Genomic DNA, 19,837 nt, shown 5'->3' with positions numbered 1-19,837 from the left:
TAGAAAGGTTAGATTGAGGTCACTTGTGACCCTAAGCACCGTGTGACGTCTCGAGACCTGATTTTGGGGCGTTACATCCACTTCTTCGAGTCAAGTTTGAAGTTTAAACCCAAGGTCGACTACATGGCGTGCGGGTGCTAGAAGATAGACGAAGAAGAAAAATGGGGCAAAACCCATTGATGAGGTCGCTAAGAGACTTGAAAAGTCTCAATTTTTATTATTGTCTTTTTTTTACTTAGTCATTTATTTATTCATTTATTTGAGGCCTCGGAGCCAAGGTTGTATTCTAATACAGGTGAAGTAGATTATGGGACAAAACCAACTCGAAAATATAGATTAGGACAGGTGATGATGGGCGGAAACTCAAATTAGTTTAGGATAGGTTTAGTGGTTTAGGCCTAATAGCTTAAATCTTCTAATTTCTCCCTTTCCTTTTTTATGTACTTCTTTTGCTTTTTATTTGCTTAGACTTGGTTAAATCCCCTGCTAATTCGTCAAAATTTATTTTTTATACAAATTTTTTCCTAAAATCACTTTCTATTCAAAAAACCAACTTCTTCTTTTTTAAAAGTTAGTCAAAGATAGTTTTCAAACAGTCCGGATAATCGCAAGTTAGCGGACATTTTAGGTGCCTTAAAAAACTTCCTAAAATGTTAATAGGAACCGCTTACCTAGAATTTCAAAACTTAAACGAATTTTCTATTTTGGACCATTTAAAGTAATTTATAAAGGTTTTTCTTAATTTCTTTTCAAAATTAAGTGGCGACTCTGAAAGTCGAATTTCCTCAAAATAGAAATGGCGACTCTGCTGGGGATTTAAACTAGGTTCTAACCAAATGTTTGATTTCATCTTTTGATTAACTATCTAATTGCTTACGTGTTTATATTTATTGATTTGAGGAATTTAATTATTCCATCTCATAGCATAATCCCGCATTGATTATTAAATTATTTTGGGGTTTCGTAAATGTCCCAGCCCCTCTTATTCAACTCCAAATAAAGTGTTGGAAATATGATGATTTATTAGCACGTGGGGCATCTGATGACTGTTTATATTTCCAAAATCAAGTCGTTCGCTTGGGAACCTGGTTCAAACCCACTCTAGATACCCAGGATAGAGCTAAACCAAAACTTTTTTAGGCATAATCCTAGGACGACCCAATACCCGAAGGGGGTATTGGGCCCATTAGAAAACTTGTCCTGCGTCTATTTACATCAAATCAATTACAGACGAATCATATTTATGTGTTGAAGAATTATATATTTGTTTAATTCAATCCATTATCCTTTGGGGGATGGGAGAAGGCTTGTTTTGCTTACTTTCGTGTAAGGATACCTCAATCATACACCAATTGAGGGAAGAATTGAAGCAAGTCAAGCAAGAAATCGATCAATTTGGATGGTTGCATCTAGAGCACAATTATACAAAAATCGCTTGATCATCAACGGATGTCGCCAATGACGAGAAATGGACAAACTAAGAGGGCAAAGGCCGATACAAGAGCATTCAGGAACTAGAATTTCTTATTCCCTGTGCAAGACATTGTTCTTTTTCTCATGTTATTTTCCCTTTCCCTAGAGATTGTATCCTTTTTGTGCAACTTTTGTGGGCATTTATGCCATTTATGTACACCTATGAAGGTTTTTGGGGGATAACAGATTGGTTTTACAAAATCATATACTTCATTCAAATACGTTAGGCCAACCCTTGTCTCAAAAGGGTCATCCAATTAAGATGCACGTTTATTACAATATCCTTGTGTTATATAACTATTTATGTGATTATACGTGCTATGTTGATTCGAATCAGAGGAGAATTTATCCAGTCCCCTTTTCCATAGAGTATCTCAAGGCAGAAATATACCCCACTATGCAAAACCCGACCAAACATACTCCAAGTCTCCCAAGTTTCTCAGAAAAGTCCGCAGTCATTCTTAAAACTTCCAAAATGATTGCTACCATTTTAGGAAAGTTAACTTTAGAATCAGAAAAAGCCGTTATAGTTTCGAACTACGTAGGGCCTGATTTCTCCTCCGTGAGATACGTAGGCAGCCTTCCAGCCCGGCCTATGTCTTCAAAAGGTCTGTCGTCCTCCACTTTTTTTAAAGATGTAATAAGGTAGAAAAATAGAAAAGTTGAGCCTTCCTAATAAATTCCACCTATCCATATCATTGAACAAAGTCCTATTCAATGAAATTCTCGAGTCATCATTGCTTCATGGATCAATTCGCATGACATGAGAAACAACTCTATGTGTTTACTTCCTACCTTATTATCTTGTTTTGTTTATTACTAAAGGAACCCAACACATCAGCCTTTGAGTTGTTTTTACTTTGCAGGTAATAGAAACTACTCTGTGTTAGCACAAAATGACCCTACTTCACTAGATCAAAACGAATAAGAGATCCCTTCTTGACTATAGCTTTGTTACAGGAAAAAAGAAAAATGACTAGTAGTAAAACTGGACTCCACCAATCATTTTTCAAACCTATAAATGATGGTCTCGAGGATGAGATAAGGAAAATACGAGGGAAGAATTTTCCAAGACAATCGGGATCATGGAAGATTAATTGGAGAAAACGATGTTGAATTGGACCTCCACTCCACCCATGACTCGTCGCCCATCATACAACAATAACTTAAAACCTGTCATTGCCATGTCATGTCAAGAAGCAAGATAATGACGAATGAGAGACATTAGTCTTAGAACAGTCAGCAGAAGAGTCAAAGAGTTTGAGAATCGAAGAAGCCTAATCTAGAAGAAACTAGGGTAGTTAACTAGGAGGGCAATGACTAAGGGAATTGGACAATTAATCCTCCGTTCTATCAAGACAAAGGTAATGAAAATGGCATGTCATCCGTAGAAGTGCTTATTTCTATCCTAGTAAGATGGATAATAGTATTCAGGGCCATTTAACCCTGAAAATTCTTTTTATGTATGAACTACGTTTGACCTGAACTTCCAAGAAAGGGTTAAGTAGGCGGCCTATGTGGGCTTCGATCAACCCTTTAGGAGAATTTATCCCTTTTTTTTATGTTCAAACTACGTTTGACCTGAATTCCCAAGAAAGAAATACGTAGGCGGCCTATATCGGCTTTGGTTAACTCCTTAGGAAAATTTATCCTTTCCTTTCATGTACGAACTATGTTTGGCCTGAATTTCCAAGGAAGGGATACGTAGGCGACCTATGTCGGCTTCGGTCAACCCCTTAGAAGAATTTATCCTTTTCTTTTATGTATGAACTACGTGAAGACCTAAATTCCCAAAAAGGGATACGTAGGTGGCCTATGTCGGCTTCGGTCAACCCAATAGATTTTTTCTATATATTCTTAGCGTAGTCTTGAACTACGTTTGACCTGATTCCTGCTTCAACAGGATACGTAGGTGCCCCCAACGGCTCGGCCATATAACCCCAGGAAATAGGAACTGGGGCAGAATTTTCGAGAAGGAATCTCAAAAATTCACAAGAGGAAGATCATCTTTCAAAAACAAAGAGAATGAAGACTAATAAAGACTTCAAATCCTCACGGGCTGATATCATCTCAAACAACTTTAAACTGGGACAAAAATTTTGAGGAGGTCCTCAAAATTTCCACTAATATATTGGAATATATTTCAAAAATTTCCAGCATCAGAGGTCAAAGTCAAGCTTTAGAAGTCACCATCTACGATAAAGTCTAGTTAGACTAAATCTTCGGCTATGACAAACTTTTTGATAGAAAGCCTCAACAATGATGAATCCCTAGAATTCCTCCATCAAACGTTGGAATACAGTCAGAACCAAGAGAAAGATGTTTGTCGGGCTTGTATATGACATAACTGGCAGAGATTTTCCAAAGCTTTTACAAGAATTTTTTGAAACTAGTACTACTTTCAAAAATCTATACAAATATTTTTATTTAGTAATTGTCTAGGCATTTATTGGAATGGGGAGTCAAAGTAGAGGTCCCCACATGATGGAGCACCTAAAAGATGGCGAGGAGCAAATCGAGGATCGAAGGATGCCACCATGGAGTAGTTTCATTCAAAACTAACTATTTTTCTATGGATGCAAGGATCAATACATAAGGATGAAAATCTTTTTCAGAAAACCCCAAGTGAGTTGCGAGCCACACCAAAGCATATAATGCTAAAGAACGGTATTTTTTAGTAGCCCCAAAAATGAGTTTAATACCCATTTATTGAGGACCTTTTGAATTGTCTATCTCATTTTTTGAGACCATGAAGGACAAACAAAGGCGTCTTATCTACTTTATGAATATTGTATTTAGAATTCTTTATATAAAAAGAGTCGCTAGCATAAGAAACTTTATGTCTATTAAATATTTACTTTGAGTGCAGGTGCATTCAAGGAAGTTGGCACAATAAATACAACAATCAAAGGATTACTCAATAGGAGGAAGAGCCGAAAGTCATCCTCAAAATTCTCCTTGAAGCTAAGCAAACGGTATTTGAGTAGTCCTCAAACAAGGGTTTTGCCCTATTTACTTGCATTCAGTGGATCTGTTATTTAATTATTTCTTCAAAAAGAGAAGATTGATAGCATAATAAGTCATTCAAATTATGATGCGCAGTATTTGTCACTAAACTATTATAAAGCTTGACTGTGGTCGCCAGTGAGAGCGACATTGTGTCTACTAACTGTCTACCTTGAGTACAGGTACATGTAGAAAGCAAAAAGCAGGCAAACAGACTCAGGTGAAATTATTTTCAGACCACCGAAAGAACTATTTCATCTTATTGCCGAGAGAGAGATTTCATATCATCGCCAAGAGGGCCATTTCATGCCATTACCAGAAGGGCCATTTCATGCCACTGTCGAGAGGGCCATTTCATATCATTGCCAAGAGGACCATTTCATGCCATTGTCGAGAGGGTCATTTCATATTATCTCATTGCCGAAAGGGCCAATTCATGCCACTGCCAAGAGGGTCATTTCATATTATCTCACTGCGAAGAGGGCCATTTCATGTCATTGCTAAGAGGGCTATTTCATCTCATTTCATTGTCGAGAGGGACATTGTATTTAATATCTCTTGACATGTAAGATAGCATATGCTGGCGTCGAGGTTATCATCAGTATTAATATCTGTTGACACGTTAGATAGCATACGTTGGCGTCGAGGATATTATCAGCATTAATATCTGTTGATATGCAAGATAGTATACACTGGCGTCAAGGATATCATCAGCATTTAATATCTATTGACATGCGAGATAGCATACGTTGGCGTAGAGGATATCATCAACATCAATATCTGTTGACACGTGAGATAGCATACGCTAGCGTCGAGGATATCATCAGTATTTAATATTTGTTGACACGCGAGATAGTATACGCTGGCATTGAGGATATCATTAATATTTAATATACGTTGACACGCGAGATAGCATATGCTAGCGTCAAGGATATCATCAGCATTTAATATCCGTTGACACGCGAGATAGCATACACTGGCATCGAAGATATCATCAGCATTTAATATTTATTGACACGCGAGATAGCATACGCTGGCGTTGAGAATATCATCAGCATTTAATATCTATTGACACGCGAGATAGCATACGCTGGCATCGAGGATATCATCAATATTTAATATATGTTGACATACGAGATATCATACACTGGCATCGAAGATATCTCATCATTTTATGAATAACCACCTGAATGCATCAAAAGCACATGATTTAAAGGGACGTCATTAAGTCGCTATCTGAAAGCGAATGACATATGAGATTTCCTTGAAATTGACAATTTGAGAATCATCTATAAGTCATATTATTTAAAATAGGATAGTGTGTAAGATTACCTCTGAGTTGATAGCCCATAGGTCATCCGTAAGCCGCAATAATATCCTAACCAGATAGTGTGCAAGGTTACCCAAAAATTGATAGTCCGAAGATTATCCATAAGTCACAACTAAATCCTTACCAGAGAATATGCGAGATTATCAAAGTGATAAGTCTAAGGGTTCTTTATAAGTCGCGTCATATCCAAGATCGATTATGTGAAGGATTTCCCAAAGACTACCAATTTGAGAGATATCTATAAGTCATATTGTATCCAAGGTCAGATGATGTGCAGGAATACCTGAGAACTAGCGTTTGGAGGGACATCTATAAGCCATCTCTTATCCAATATCGGATAATATGCAGGATTACTGAAGGAATAGCAATTCAAAGAATATCTGTAAGTTGCCTCGTATCCAACATCAAATAATGCACAAGATTATCCAAAGATTGATAATTCAAGGGAAACCTATAAGTCGTATCGATACAAAAGATGCGCAAGACTTAACCGAGATCATATGCAAAGAATTATTGGCAATAACCGGAGAGGCTATCATACAGCCATTATTATAGGTGGCCAAAGGGTTGCTGCCTCAGCAATAAGATTACACGGTTGCAGGGACCGTTCTGCATAAAGTGTCGTCGGTGTCCCAAAGGGTCACCCCACTTTGAAGACATATTCAACCGACAAATGAGATAAGTATGTAACAACCAAGAGGGTTATTATGTCTGTTGTCGCAAGTTATTTCCTTCCAAACAGGTATACGAAAGGATGACTTTACTTTTCAGGCGACAACCCACGTGGAGATATGGTAAAAGACTTCATACCTCTTTCGTGAATTATGTTTAGCATGAACACTTTTATTTAAGACATTGTCGAGAGAATTCGAGAGGATGAAAATCTCAAATCAAAACCACAGGTGCAGATGACTCCATATAGGATGCAACACAATGTGAAACTCTTTCTTAGCAGCAAAACGGGACATAGTCTAGAGAGGAACGTCAAACTCTCTGGACACGAGCTAAAAGATGATCACCACCACCATCCAACCACACCCCTGTTAGAATGCATGTGGGAACTTTTGGGTATTTGGGTTTCAACTTCACCTTCGGCATATTTCTAAACTTATACCAAGGGTAAACTTCTCTTTCTTTCAAATTTGAGTGATAGTGCACCTAGAGTTTTGGAAATTATATCCAGGTAAGTTCTTGCCTATGGCTGTGAAGGATCCCACACTCATGGTTAAGAGGTTACAAGCCATTTTTTCGTAACTCGATCAACTTGTCACTCATATCGAGCCAAAGATCGTCTAAAATAAGACACTATCTTTTCTACCGATCAAGTCAAACTACAAGCAGTTTGATTCCCTGAGTCTTAGGGATATGTAGGCTGGGATTTATGTAGAAAACTCGACTGCATTCCAACCGTCCCCCTAAATCCCTCTATTCCTTAGCTTTTTGGTTTCATCAAAACTCCAAAATCGAGATAGCTTATGAATTTTTGGAAATCGTCCTTCACATCAAGCTTTATGAACTACAAGTGGCCTAAATTCTTAAATAACCTGAGATATGTAGGGAACCTGATACCAAGGTTCGGCCATAACTCTATGAAACTCGTGCGAAAGCTAACCTCTTTCAGATTCGAATTTGTGATCAGATAAAAACTTAGGAACATCAACCTCCCTTTGCCTAGGGCTACTTGCATCCACCCTACCCAAAGGGAGGGGGAAGTTGTTGACACCTAATTTTTGCCCTCCACGACTAAATATAATTCTGAGTTTCTTTAGTTTTTAATAAAATCAAAATATTTATTTCATTCAAATAAAAAAAATTTAAAATATTTTTTGTACGTGATTTTGTCATTTTAAGTAGAGATTATATATTATCGTGTTTAGTTATACGAGATTATATAATTTGATAACTTAAATATTTATTCTATGGAATATTGGATTTTAATTAAGGATTATTTAAAAAATAAATATAATGATTAAAATCTCAATTTTAATATAATTTATTATCAAAATAATTTATTTGGATAAATATGCATTTGATTTTATTAAATCAAGAAGCTCAGGATTAAAAGAATTATTAATTTGTATCAAATTTCAATTTAATTTAGTCAATCTATTAGATTTGGCCATAATTGAAATCAAATTGGCCATAATTGCAATGTTATCCATCAATTGGTTTTTAATTTGGTCAAAATTAAATAAATATGTCTAAATTTTAAATCTCACTTGTGGTTATATTTTAAATAACCCCAAAATTCCTAAAAACTCTCATAACTTTTACCCAATTTCCACCCAAAAATAATTTTAAATTGTACTACATTGTACTATTTCCCCCAACTTTGACCTTTTCCAATTTTGAAATTCAAAAATTGTACTATATTGTACAATTTCTCCCAACCTTTTTCCTTTTTCCAAATTTCAATTTTGAAATTTAAAAATTATACTACATTGTACAATTTTTCCCCATATTATCTTCCACCTCATCTTATTTTCAATTTTAAAATTTCAAAAATACCCCTAAAAAACTTTCTCCCATATTGGTAGAGTAATAGAATTGGATCTCTATCCTTTTCTATAAATACTACCACTATTTTGATAGAAAATCAAGTCTCAAAGCCTCAAAGAAGTAAAAAAGTTTTTGAGAAAATAGTTGAAATTTTTTAGTGAAAAAAAAAGTCTCAAGGTTGGAAAAAAAAAACTTTAAGCAAAGAAGAGTTTTTATTTTAGTAAAAAAAACTCCTTTTTCATGAAATTCGTGGGTTAATCGAAGTTCTCGAGTTGAAATCTTTTCGGTGGTAATCAAGAATCCGAAGAAAGCTTGTAGTCCTATTTTGCTGCCCCAAAAAAGGTAAATACACCTTTCTCTTTTTTAGTTTTATTATCATTTTCTTCTTCTTCTTTTTTCTTCTTCATAGTTCGTAGTTATAATTTTGTTTGTTGGGATTGTTTGTTGTAGACGACCTTGAAGGCCATAGGACATTGTGGTATAAATATTATTGTTATTTTCATGTTCATGTTCATGGTATAAAAATGAGATAGCAATAGTTGTCCATGCCGTTTTGACTTTATTCTTTGATTATTATAGATAAAGTTTTAATTTTTGCTTAAAAGATGTATTTATGCTTTGTTTAAATTCATTGTTGGCGGATATATTTGTTTTTAACATGTAAAGTTGTTTCCTTTATGTTGAAAAGAATAGTTAATATTAATTATTTCTCCTTTTTTACTTTATTCTTTGATTATTATAGATAAAGTTTCAATCTTTGCTTAAAAGATGTACTCCTGTCTTGACTAAACTCATTGTTGGTGGATATGTTTGTTTTAGCATGTAAAGTTGTTTCCTTTATGTTGAAAAAAATAGTTAATATTGATTGTTTTACCTTTTAGCTTTATTCTTTGATTATTTTGTATAAAGCTTTGATCTTTGCTCAAAAGATGTACTCATGCCATGTTTAAATTCATTGTTGACGGATATATTTGTTTTTAGCATGAAAAGTTGTTTCTTTTATGTTGAAAAATAGTTACTATTGTTCTGGTCTCGATTATCATATTGTCTTGTTATAGTTTATGTTTTGTTACTATATGTTGTTTTTGTTATTATCTGTTGTTTCTTATACCTATTTTAGGCATTAAACTTTCAAAGAGATCTTCATAGTGTTCGGTGTCCAATGTATTAAAATATAAGAAATGACATCAATCACCTTAGATTTGTGATATCTTTTTTTCTCTTTGGGGTTCAGAAAGTGTCTCCATTAATGGGAGACACGAATATCCTAATTCTCACTCGCTTATCCTTCAAACAAATATATAGTAATAGAAAAATGGTCCATTTGACGTTATTTGGTCACAAACGAATATATAGTAATATAAAATGAAAAAAACAAGAGAATAACATAGCTATATATTAAAATTAAATTATTTTAAGGGTCACTCACTTAATTAACATTATATATATAGGTACACGCGCAAATTGCGTACACTAAACTAGTATATATAAATTTATTTGTATGTTTCTTCACAATCAAGGAGTAGTATTATAAAACTTACCTGAAAATAAGTGAAATTCTTTTTTATTTTCTTTTTTGGTTTTCTGTTTTCTTTTTTTCATTACAAGTAAAATTTCACATAACATATATCATTAGAAAGATTTACAATACGTATAATATATGAAGACATATATTTATTTATTATTATTTTATAATTATTTAAAATTACTGCAATATATAACATGTTGATTTTTGTTAGGGTCTTTTTTAGTTATAATGAGGGATATCTTTATCATTTTTTATCGTAGTTATTTGAAAATATTAATGATCGCTTTTATTTTTTGAAAAACTAATTAAATATCTATAAATATATTTAAGATAATAATCTTGGGCCCATAAACGGGCCCTTCATCATCTAGTATATATAGAAGAGTGAAGGAAACAGGTGAAGGTCGTCATGCCGACTTGCTCTGTGATTTTACTATATTATTTCTAATTAATTATTATATATCATTTATGTATTAAAAGTAATAATATTTAATAAAAAATAAAATAGATATTTATGACATGTCTGCTTCTGCTTCTTCAATCATAATTTTACTATTTTACCCCTAATTAATTATTTAAGTCATTTAAGTATTAAAAAAAAGTATTTAATAAAAAAGGTAAAATAGACCAAAAAAAGATAAATTAACTATTGATGTTTTAAATTAACTTGACATATTATACGAGGTCCACTTAATTTTTTTTTCACGATTATTTTTATAGTAAATTTGTTATATCACTTCAAATAAGTTATTATGAGTAATTTAAACATGTTTGTTTCGCTATTTCAATCGTGATATTTGATTAACTATCGAAATTATATGCGTCACTTAAATTGGAATAGAAGAAAAAGTATTATAAATCATAAGAATTTAAAACTTAAATTATTTTTAAAATACAATTGACTATCAATGCCACAAAAGTTTGGACAGGAGAGTATTATAAATTACAATAGCTAATAACTTAAAGTAGTAAATTACAATGCCAAGAAAGTATTATAAATTACAATAGCTAATAGGTTAAAATATCTAAAAACATATTAAAAATATAATTGATTATCTAAATTTTATTTGTGTCATAAAATTGTGATAAAAAAATAACATATATAGTTAGTACTATATAGCAGTGCGGTAAAGCAGACACCTCTTTGTCGACGTGTTTGCTTGCTCCGTAATTTTTACTATATCACCCCTAATTAATTGTAATATGTCATTTATGTATTAGAAAATTAATAACATTTAATAAAAAAATAAATTAGACATTTATGACACGTTTGCTTCAGCAGCTTCAATCGTAATTTTACTATTTCACCCCAATTAATTATTTAAGTATTAAAAAAATAGTGATATTTAATTAAAAAAAGTAAAATAAAATTTTTAAAAATAATGAATTAATTATTGATGTTTTAAAATAACTTGACATCTTATATGAATCCACTTACATTTTTTTCACAACTATTTTTATAGTAACTTTGCTATATCACTTCTATTAAGTTATTATGAGTAATTTAAGACATGTTTGTTCCGTTACTTCAATAGTGATATTTGGTTGACTGTCAAAATTATGCGTGTCACTTAAATTGGAATAGAAGAAAATGTATCATAAATCACAATAATCAAAAATTTAAATTATTTTTAAAATATAATTGATTATCAATGCCACAAAAAGTTTGGACAAGGAGAGTAGTATAAATTATAACAGCAAACAACTTAAAATAGTAAATTATAATGCAAAAAAAATTATAAATTACAATAGCTAACAGCTTAAGGTATCTAAAATCATATTAAAAATACAATTGGCTATCTAAATGTTATTTGTGTCACATAAACTGAGAAAAAAAAAACATATATTGGACCCGTGCTAGCATGAGCCCTTCGATATCTAGTTTACCAAAATAATTGATAAAATTAATCATGATATCATAGTGTGGATGATATAAATAGATGATTTTTTTCTCCTTTTTATCTTTTACTTTCATTTTTTTGAAATTAGAGAATGGGAAGGTCACAAAAATTAAGACGACATAATTTATATTATGTTAATTTTTACCATTTGAATATTAGTAAATTATCACTTCATAAATATAATGAGATTTTTTATCGTCATATAAAGCGCGGATAAATTTACTAGTAAAGAAATAAGTTACAAAGCTATATAAAAGATGAAATGTGATATTGTAAATAAATATTAGGAAAGATATAAATATATACATTTAATGGATTAAAAATGCATGAAGGAAGTATACAAGTATGATATATTTATACCATCTCCGCCTCTTCATACGCTCTAACATATGCTTTTAAGTTATTTGAAATTAAAAGTATAACTCTTTCAAACGTAAAAAATCACTGCTCAATGATAATGGGTAAACGAATATTAATATAGAGTTTATGAACTGATCTTTGAGTTTATTACTGTAACTAGTGAATTTATTTACGCTTCGTGCGGTCACGAAAAACCTCATCAAAAATTTATGTTTTTGGTACCAAGAATTTGAAAATATATTTTGTAAAATCTAAAGTCTTCTTTAATCCATTTCATAAGAAAAACTAAACTTATACATTCACCCTATATGTATTTTTTAAAATTTAAATATTCAAAAATTAAATTAATAGTAAAACCAAATAAAACATCATTGACATTGTCAGTGAAATAAAAAGACATGCACGAAAGCACAACAAACAAAAAGGCTAAAATTTAAATCTCACAATATCTTTAACATTAACATAATATATATAGTGAATAACTAATTTGTCTCACTTAACTTATGTAAGTCTATTTATTAATTCAAAAGAAAACATAAATAATTAAACAACTAATCGGATGAAATGCATGGTATATAGTTAAAACATAATTTACTTTCTAAAGTACTATGTTCTTATTTTCAAAAGTACTAATTATTCTTTTAAGATTTTAACTTTTTCTAAAAGCTTTACTGAATCAATAATAAACGAATTAAATTTCATAACAAAGTTATAAAGGAAACGGAAAAGGGTCAGAAATACCCCTCAAGTACTGAAATTGGGTCAAAAATATCCTTCGTTAACCTATTGGGCCAAAAATATCCTTCAAGTATTGAAAATGATTCAAAAATACCCCTCCATCCACCTTTATGGCTCAAAAATACCCTTGCAACTAACGGTTTTTAAAAAGGAAAAAGGGTAAAAATAACATCTAAAACAAACTAATTCTACAAAATTAGCACTCAAATTTATAATATCAATAAATAGCCACTCGCTACTTGCATAATAAACCCGGCAAATAGCCTCTTTCTCACTCACGTATGATTAACTACAGGGAATCACAATTCGTTAATCAGAAACTGACATAAAAACTTCATTATTTCCTTGCAACAAAACTATAAGTATCTTTGAACTGCAACTTGCAGAAAAAGATAAACAGAAAAAAAATAGTGTCTCGACTATATATTACTTTCTTCAATAGGGCCAACATGATTGGCAAGTGATCTCTATCAGGATAAGTTATAATTATAGGGGAAAAAAGATTGGCAAGTGATATATCAAGTTAAACTGTATCGTTATTATATATATTTATATATAATAACGATACAGTTTCTATACATATACATATTCTATATAACAATTATAGTATTTCTATACACATTCTATACAATTTTTAACTACAATTATTATTTAGATACATATTTTATACGACTCTATATAGTTTCTACATGCATTCTAAAAATGCATCAATATAATATAAGAGAGTATTAATTGAGTATATGGACACTGCAAGTGTATCGATGTAGTATAAAAGTGTATTAATGTGGCATAAAAGAGTATCAATTGGGTATAGAGACTGCATGTGCTTGCATAGAATTTCCTTTCTCTTTTTTAAAAAGTGTATCAATTTGGTATAAAAGTGTATCAATTTGGTATAAAAGTGTATCAATTGAGTATAGAAACTGCATGTACCCAATTGGGCCAAATGGATAAAAAGGGAAATTACTTTATATAGCATGTCCACTTTTTCAAATGGGGGCCATTTTTTAAAAAAAAAATGGCCATACCATGTCCTTTCCCTTTTAAAAATCACAATTAAAAATTCAAAAAAGGGCCAGAAATATCCTTTAAGTATTGAAATTGGTTCAAAAATACCATCTATCCACCTTTATGGCTCAAAAATACCCTTGCAACGAACGATTTTCTTAAATCATAAATAAGTTTTTTAAAAAAATATGTGGCACCTTTCACTTGGTTGAAACTAAATTAATTAAAATGTTATATTCAATCCAACCCCAACTCAAGCTACCCGATTCAAACCGTATAAAGGTTGCCCCAACGTCAATAATGCTAGGCTTTAATATAGCGGCAAAACGAGACAATACAAACTTTGTGAAAGCATTTTTTAATCCGTGCTTGTCTATAGTAAATAAAATACCAGTACTTTCAGTAATTTTACTCTTCATGCAAACGTCAAATCTTGTAACTATTATCCATTCCTCTATTTATTTGTTTATGGAAGTATAATGATCAAGCTAATTAATATTTGATGTGAATTTGGATATAAATTTTTTAATTTTTTATAATAAAATTTATATATTAAAAATTATGTTCATAAAATAATTGCACTATTAAAAGATTTAATATAATTAGTAATTTAAAATATTTTATGTAAATAATAATTAAAATAAATAAATTAAAATGGAGGATATACAATATCATTATTTGACATTACTGTTCTATAGTATGGTCAAAATCTAACCTTAAAGATGCATGTTATTTTTTCTGGGGCAGGGAATATAACTATGGAGTACATTCAATTCCCTTTATAAAGAATCATCACAATCTACTAGTATAATATTTCAGGTGAGAGTTAAAATAATAGGAAATTGTATAACAAAGAATATAATATATACCAATTCCACACGAGTTAAATGATAATTAATTATTTAAGGCCATTTGTAGAAAAAAAATAGGTAAGAGATTTTGATGTATAACTTTGATTAATCATGAACCTTGGAGTGTTCTCTTATGCCGATGCTAGAACTACCAGAAAAAAACATCACCTCACCATTACAAGCTTTTAAGGGTGGGTTCGGTGCAAACGAAAATGTTCGTTTGACTAAAAATTTTGAAAAATACTTTTCCTAAAAAACATATTTATTCTAAATTTCAAACTAAGAAAAATCACTTCCCTATTCAAAGTAGGGAAAATAAATTACAAAGCTTATACCACTCAAAATCACTCACCCCACCCCACCCCAAAGCTTGAGTTGAGGCCGGATTGAATATAACATTTAAATTAATTTAGTTTCAACCAAGTGAAAGCTGCCACGTATATTAAAAAAATTATTTATGATTTAAAAAAATCGTTAGTTGCAAGGGTATTTTTGAGTTATAAAGGTGGATGGGTGGTATTTTGAACCAATTTTAATACTTAAAGGGTATTTCTGACCCTTTTTTGAATTTTTAATTATGATTTTTAAAAACCGTTAGTTGCAAGGGTATTTTTGAACCATAAAGGTGGACGGAGGGGTATTTTTGAACCATTTTCAATACTTAAGGGGTATTTCTGGCCCAATAGGTTAACGAAAGATATTTTTGACCCAATTTCAATACTTGAAGGGTATTTCTGACCCTTTTCCGTAAAGAAAAAGTTCATGAGAAATAGTAATATTGATAGATTCAACATAAAGAAGAAGAAAAAAATTATTGGGAAAAATTTTCTTACTTCATCACACTTTTTCAATTCTCTGACTCATATTTAACCGTCTATAAAGCTCATGAAATACATTCTAACATTATGAATATGCATTCTTTTTTGCTTTAAATGAATTTAATTTTTCAAACTAAAAATTAACTACTCAAACATAATTCACTTTTTTATTACAAATTAAATTTTGAAGCTATAAATATGATATAATTAAGTATATTTTGTCATATATTTTGTATTTGATAGAGATATGCAATATGAGTGAATATAGTCGAAGTAATACAAAAATGAGCATTCAAAGTGACCACAGATAAGAACAACTAATATTTATAAGGATTTCACTCAAAAATGCTTATAGAAGAAAAATATAATTAAGAGAATTACCTTTAGTGAGTTTTCATATTTTTTCTGGGATATTATTTCGGAGAGCTTTTTGGACTTGAAATTGTTACAATTTCTGAATTCAACTTAATTTCTTGAAATTCAAAAACTCCAAAAATCCGTCTTTCAAATACAATTTCAATTTTCAAATACCATTTTGATCAACTTGAAAACAAAAAATACTTCTTCTTTTTTTCAAATTTCACAATTCATATGTTCAAACGTCCACTTAAAGTATTGCATAAATTCTGCCCAAATATATGAATATAAATTATACAAAATAATTAACAAAATACTTGAGCTATAGAATTTTACCTGATTTTCTCGGGTCATGACCTCTTTGCTTAGCCCCAATGACAAAAGAAAAGATGACTCGTGAAATAATCAAATTACTGCAAAAACAAATATCAAGTAAATTCATTGCACATTACATAAATAATAATCATGAATGCGTATATTATACTCAATAGATACAAGCTGAAAGGTTTAGTACAGGGTTATTCTAAAAAACAGACCCAAATTAGAGTGACTTTCAAATTTTAGCCCCAAATAAAATGGCTTTGTTAAAATAGCCTTTACTTGTTAAGTCATATTTTTGGATGAAAATACCCTCCTCCAAAATATTTGTTGTTCAATCTCTTTCTTCATCTTTTTATTCCAAATTCCAAAATAACCCATGCGATGGCTCTCTAAAGCCCGAGGCTAAGTTGCCCAAATCGTTAAATCTCTTTCTCTCTCTCTTTCTTCCAAATATCAGAATCAACTTTCAAACATTTGCAGAATCGACTTTTGTTGTAAGGGTTCTTCAGGTATGAAATTCATCATCAAAAGTTATTGTGGTAATTTTAGCTTATTGATGCTTTGTGGTAATTTTAGCTCGCTATATAATTAGCATATTGATTTAATTTTTGGGGAGGTGAACGTAAGTTGAACTTGGGATATGCTGTTGTTGTAGTAACATATTTACCATTGAGGAATTCCATCGAACAGGTTGTGGGGAGTTTGTTATTACGGTTATAATTGTGTTTGAGTAGTTGTGGGGGTTGGTCTTTGAGGGAAAGGTCGTTAATATGGGAGTTAACGTTACTCGCAATATATTTTGGGAAGGACAAACGTATAAGGTCAAGGTGGTACAAGAAATTAGTTTCAAATATTTCAAACTAGTGGTATAATTAGCATTAGAAGATGATGAGGAATTGTGTCGAACAGGTTGTGGGGACTTTGTTATTGTGATTATAATTGTGTTTGAGTAGTTGTGAGGGTTTGGTCTTGGAGGAAAAAGCTGTGTTTTCCATCTCGGATGAATCCAACCTATGTTTTAGAGATTAAAGAAGCACTAACTTTTGATTCTAAGAGAGAACACCTTAGTTATTAGCTTGTATAACATAGAGCAACAGGCAATGGGTTTAAACTCTCTAATGGTAGTAGGATTTGGCACTAGAAGAGAACTGCAACCACCAAAATATCTAAATAATAAATGCATTTATGAAAGACGGGGGAAGCCAGGGTCGTATATCACAAGGGCCTTCGTGAAAGAATTACGCTATATATATATAAGGGGAAAAATAATTTTTTATGTATATATAGTAGATACTAAATCCCTTGATTTCTTTCATGTGTTCACCTATTTATATTCGAAACTCCCTTAGTGAAAGTCCCGACTTCTCCACTGATGACAGACCACATTCAAGTGTTGGGTAAGTGAAACTAGCAATACTTTTAGCTTTGGAAACTGATTGTGATGAAACTTACCTTAAAACCTAAGATTGTAGAGTTTCTATCAGTTCACAAAGTTAGTATCATATACTCTAGATAATGACTATAGATGAGCAGTTTCTAAGGCTACAATCATTGAAAATGACAAATCTAATAGCTGACCTTTTAAACCTCTAAAGTTCAATGTGTTCAATTTTCATGTTCAAGATGTGGTGTGAATGGTGTAGACATCAATAATTATTTTCCTAGTTTCCAACATGTGTATCTTGTGAGGGCCCTCTATTTAGTACAGATGAGTTTTGCAATTAGCTGTTAGATTACTCCACATTACATTTTAAAGACACCGAAAAATGTCTGGCACTTTGCTAGATTGAATCCAAAAACAGCACACACAAAGAGTATTGTTAACTTTGTTTCAACATTTTTATCCATTCAAGATTATGTTTTTATGCTATTTTTGATCCTAAATTATGGTCATATGTACAAGCAAAAAATCAGGCTGACTAATGCTCTCCGAAGAGTTAAGGTTTCATCGTTTGAATTTAGATAGCTTTAAGACTCCATACATGCAGTATTGTATTCTTGAGATGTAAGTTGCACGTACATGAAACCTTAGGCTAAATTTTTTTTAAAAAAATGTAAGTTTTCTACTTTTGATCATTGACTATACCTTCTATTGTAGGCCAATATCTGATATTTCGAGTGATCTTACTATAGAAGTTGGATCAACCAGTTTTGCTCTTCACAAGGTACAAAAATAAAGTATGCAATCTTTCTTCCTCTCGTGTAATTTAATCTACCGTTTTTCATCATCATTGCAATGCTCAAGTCTATGGAAAAACAGAAGTTGTGCAAAGAAATGGCTAGTCTAAAGTACCTTGAAAAAGATTGATATTTTAGCCATTATAAGTAGGCTACCGATATCAATACAGTTGTGTTGAGGAGAAAAGAAAAGTCAATAACCAGATGCAAAAATAGAACTACAGAACTTAAGTTATGTGTTTCGTGTTAAAATTAAGAATAATGATGGAAGAATATCTTGGATACATTCCTAATGTGATTGCTAATTTGTCATTATTTGTAGTTTCCTTTGGTTTTGCGAAGTGGAAGAATTAGAAAGTTGCTGCTAAAGGCGAAGGATACAAAGGTTTCAAGAATCAATCTTACTGGTCTTCCTGGCGGATCTGATGCATTTGAACTTGCTGCAAAGTTTTGCTATAGAGTGAACATTGATATTACCATATCAAACGTGACATTACTCAGATGTGCAGCCAGGTTCATGAAAATGACAGAAGATATCATCGAGAAAAATCTGGAAATTCGTACTAAGGTATTCCTTACGGATGCGGTATTTCCAAACATATCTAACTCGATATCTGTTCTTCATTGCTGTGAAACATTACTACCTGTATCCAAAGAAGTCAATCTTGTTAGCCAGTTAATAAACACAATTGCAAACAATACCTGTAAAGAGAAGCTAACATCTGGTTTGTCAAAGCTAGAGTATAATTTTCCAAGTAAACCTGTTCAGTGCGTTGATTCTGAGACACCATCAGATTGGTGGGAAAAATCACTCGCAGTGTTAAATTTAGATTTCTTTCAGAGATTCTGTCGGCAGTAAAAACAAAAGGTCTTAAACAAGACATTATCAATAGAATTTTGATAAATTATGCCCAAAGTTCTCTTCAGGGCTTGTTCATCAAGGACCCTCAGTTGGCTAAAGAAAGTTTCTTGGATTTGGATTTGCATAAAAGACAAAGGATCATCGTCGAAACAATAGCTGGCTTACTACCAACACAATCCAGGAAAAATGCAGTGTCAATGGCTTTTCTTTCAAGTTTGTTAAAATCTGCAATAGCAGCATCAACATCGACTTCCTGCAGGTCTGATCTAGAAAGGCGCATTGGTCTGCAGCTAGATTAGGCAATTCTTGAAGATATTCTCATACCTGAAAATCCCATGAAAACAATCACAACCCTCTCTATGATATAGATTCTATCTTGAGGATCTTTTTTTTTTCTTGAAATTGAAAACTTTCGCCCAAGAGACAAAAGTTTATTCTTTAATTGCACTATTAGATTATTAACATATATAAAACTCTTGCCTCATAGGCAAGTCTTTAGAAAATTGTTGAAATTGAAATTTTTTGCCCAAGAGGCAACAGTTTATTCTTTAATTGCACTAATTAGATTATTAACATATATGCAACTCTTGCCTCATGGGCAAGACTT

The 19,837-nt window shown here is 31.7% G+C and overlaps 1 pseudogene; it reads left to right on the top strand.

Moving 5' to 3' along the window:
* The first annotated feature begins 18,112 nt into the window (after positions 1–18,112).
* On the top strand, positions 18,113–19,630 carry LOC107841437 (annotated as a pseudogene).
* Positions 19,631–19,837: the final 207 nt, after the last annotated feature.

The sequence above is a fragment of the Capsicum annuum genome, chromosome 9 (genome assembly GCF_002878395.1).
Source record: "Capsicum annuum cultivar UCD-10X-F1 chromosome 9, UCD10Xv1.1, whole genome shotgun sequence".
NCBI classification, from domain to species: Eukaryota; Viridiplantae; Streptophyta; class Magnoliopsida; order Solanales; family Solanaceae; genus Capsicum; species Capsicum annuum.
This window is presented reverse-complemented; position numbering and strand designations above follow the sequence as displayed.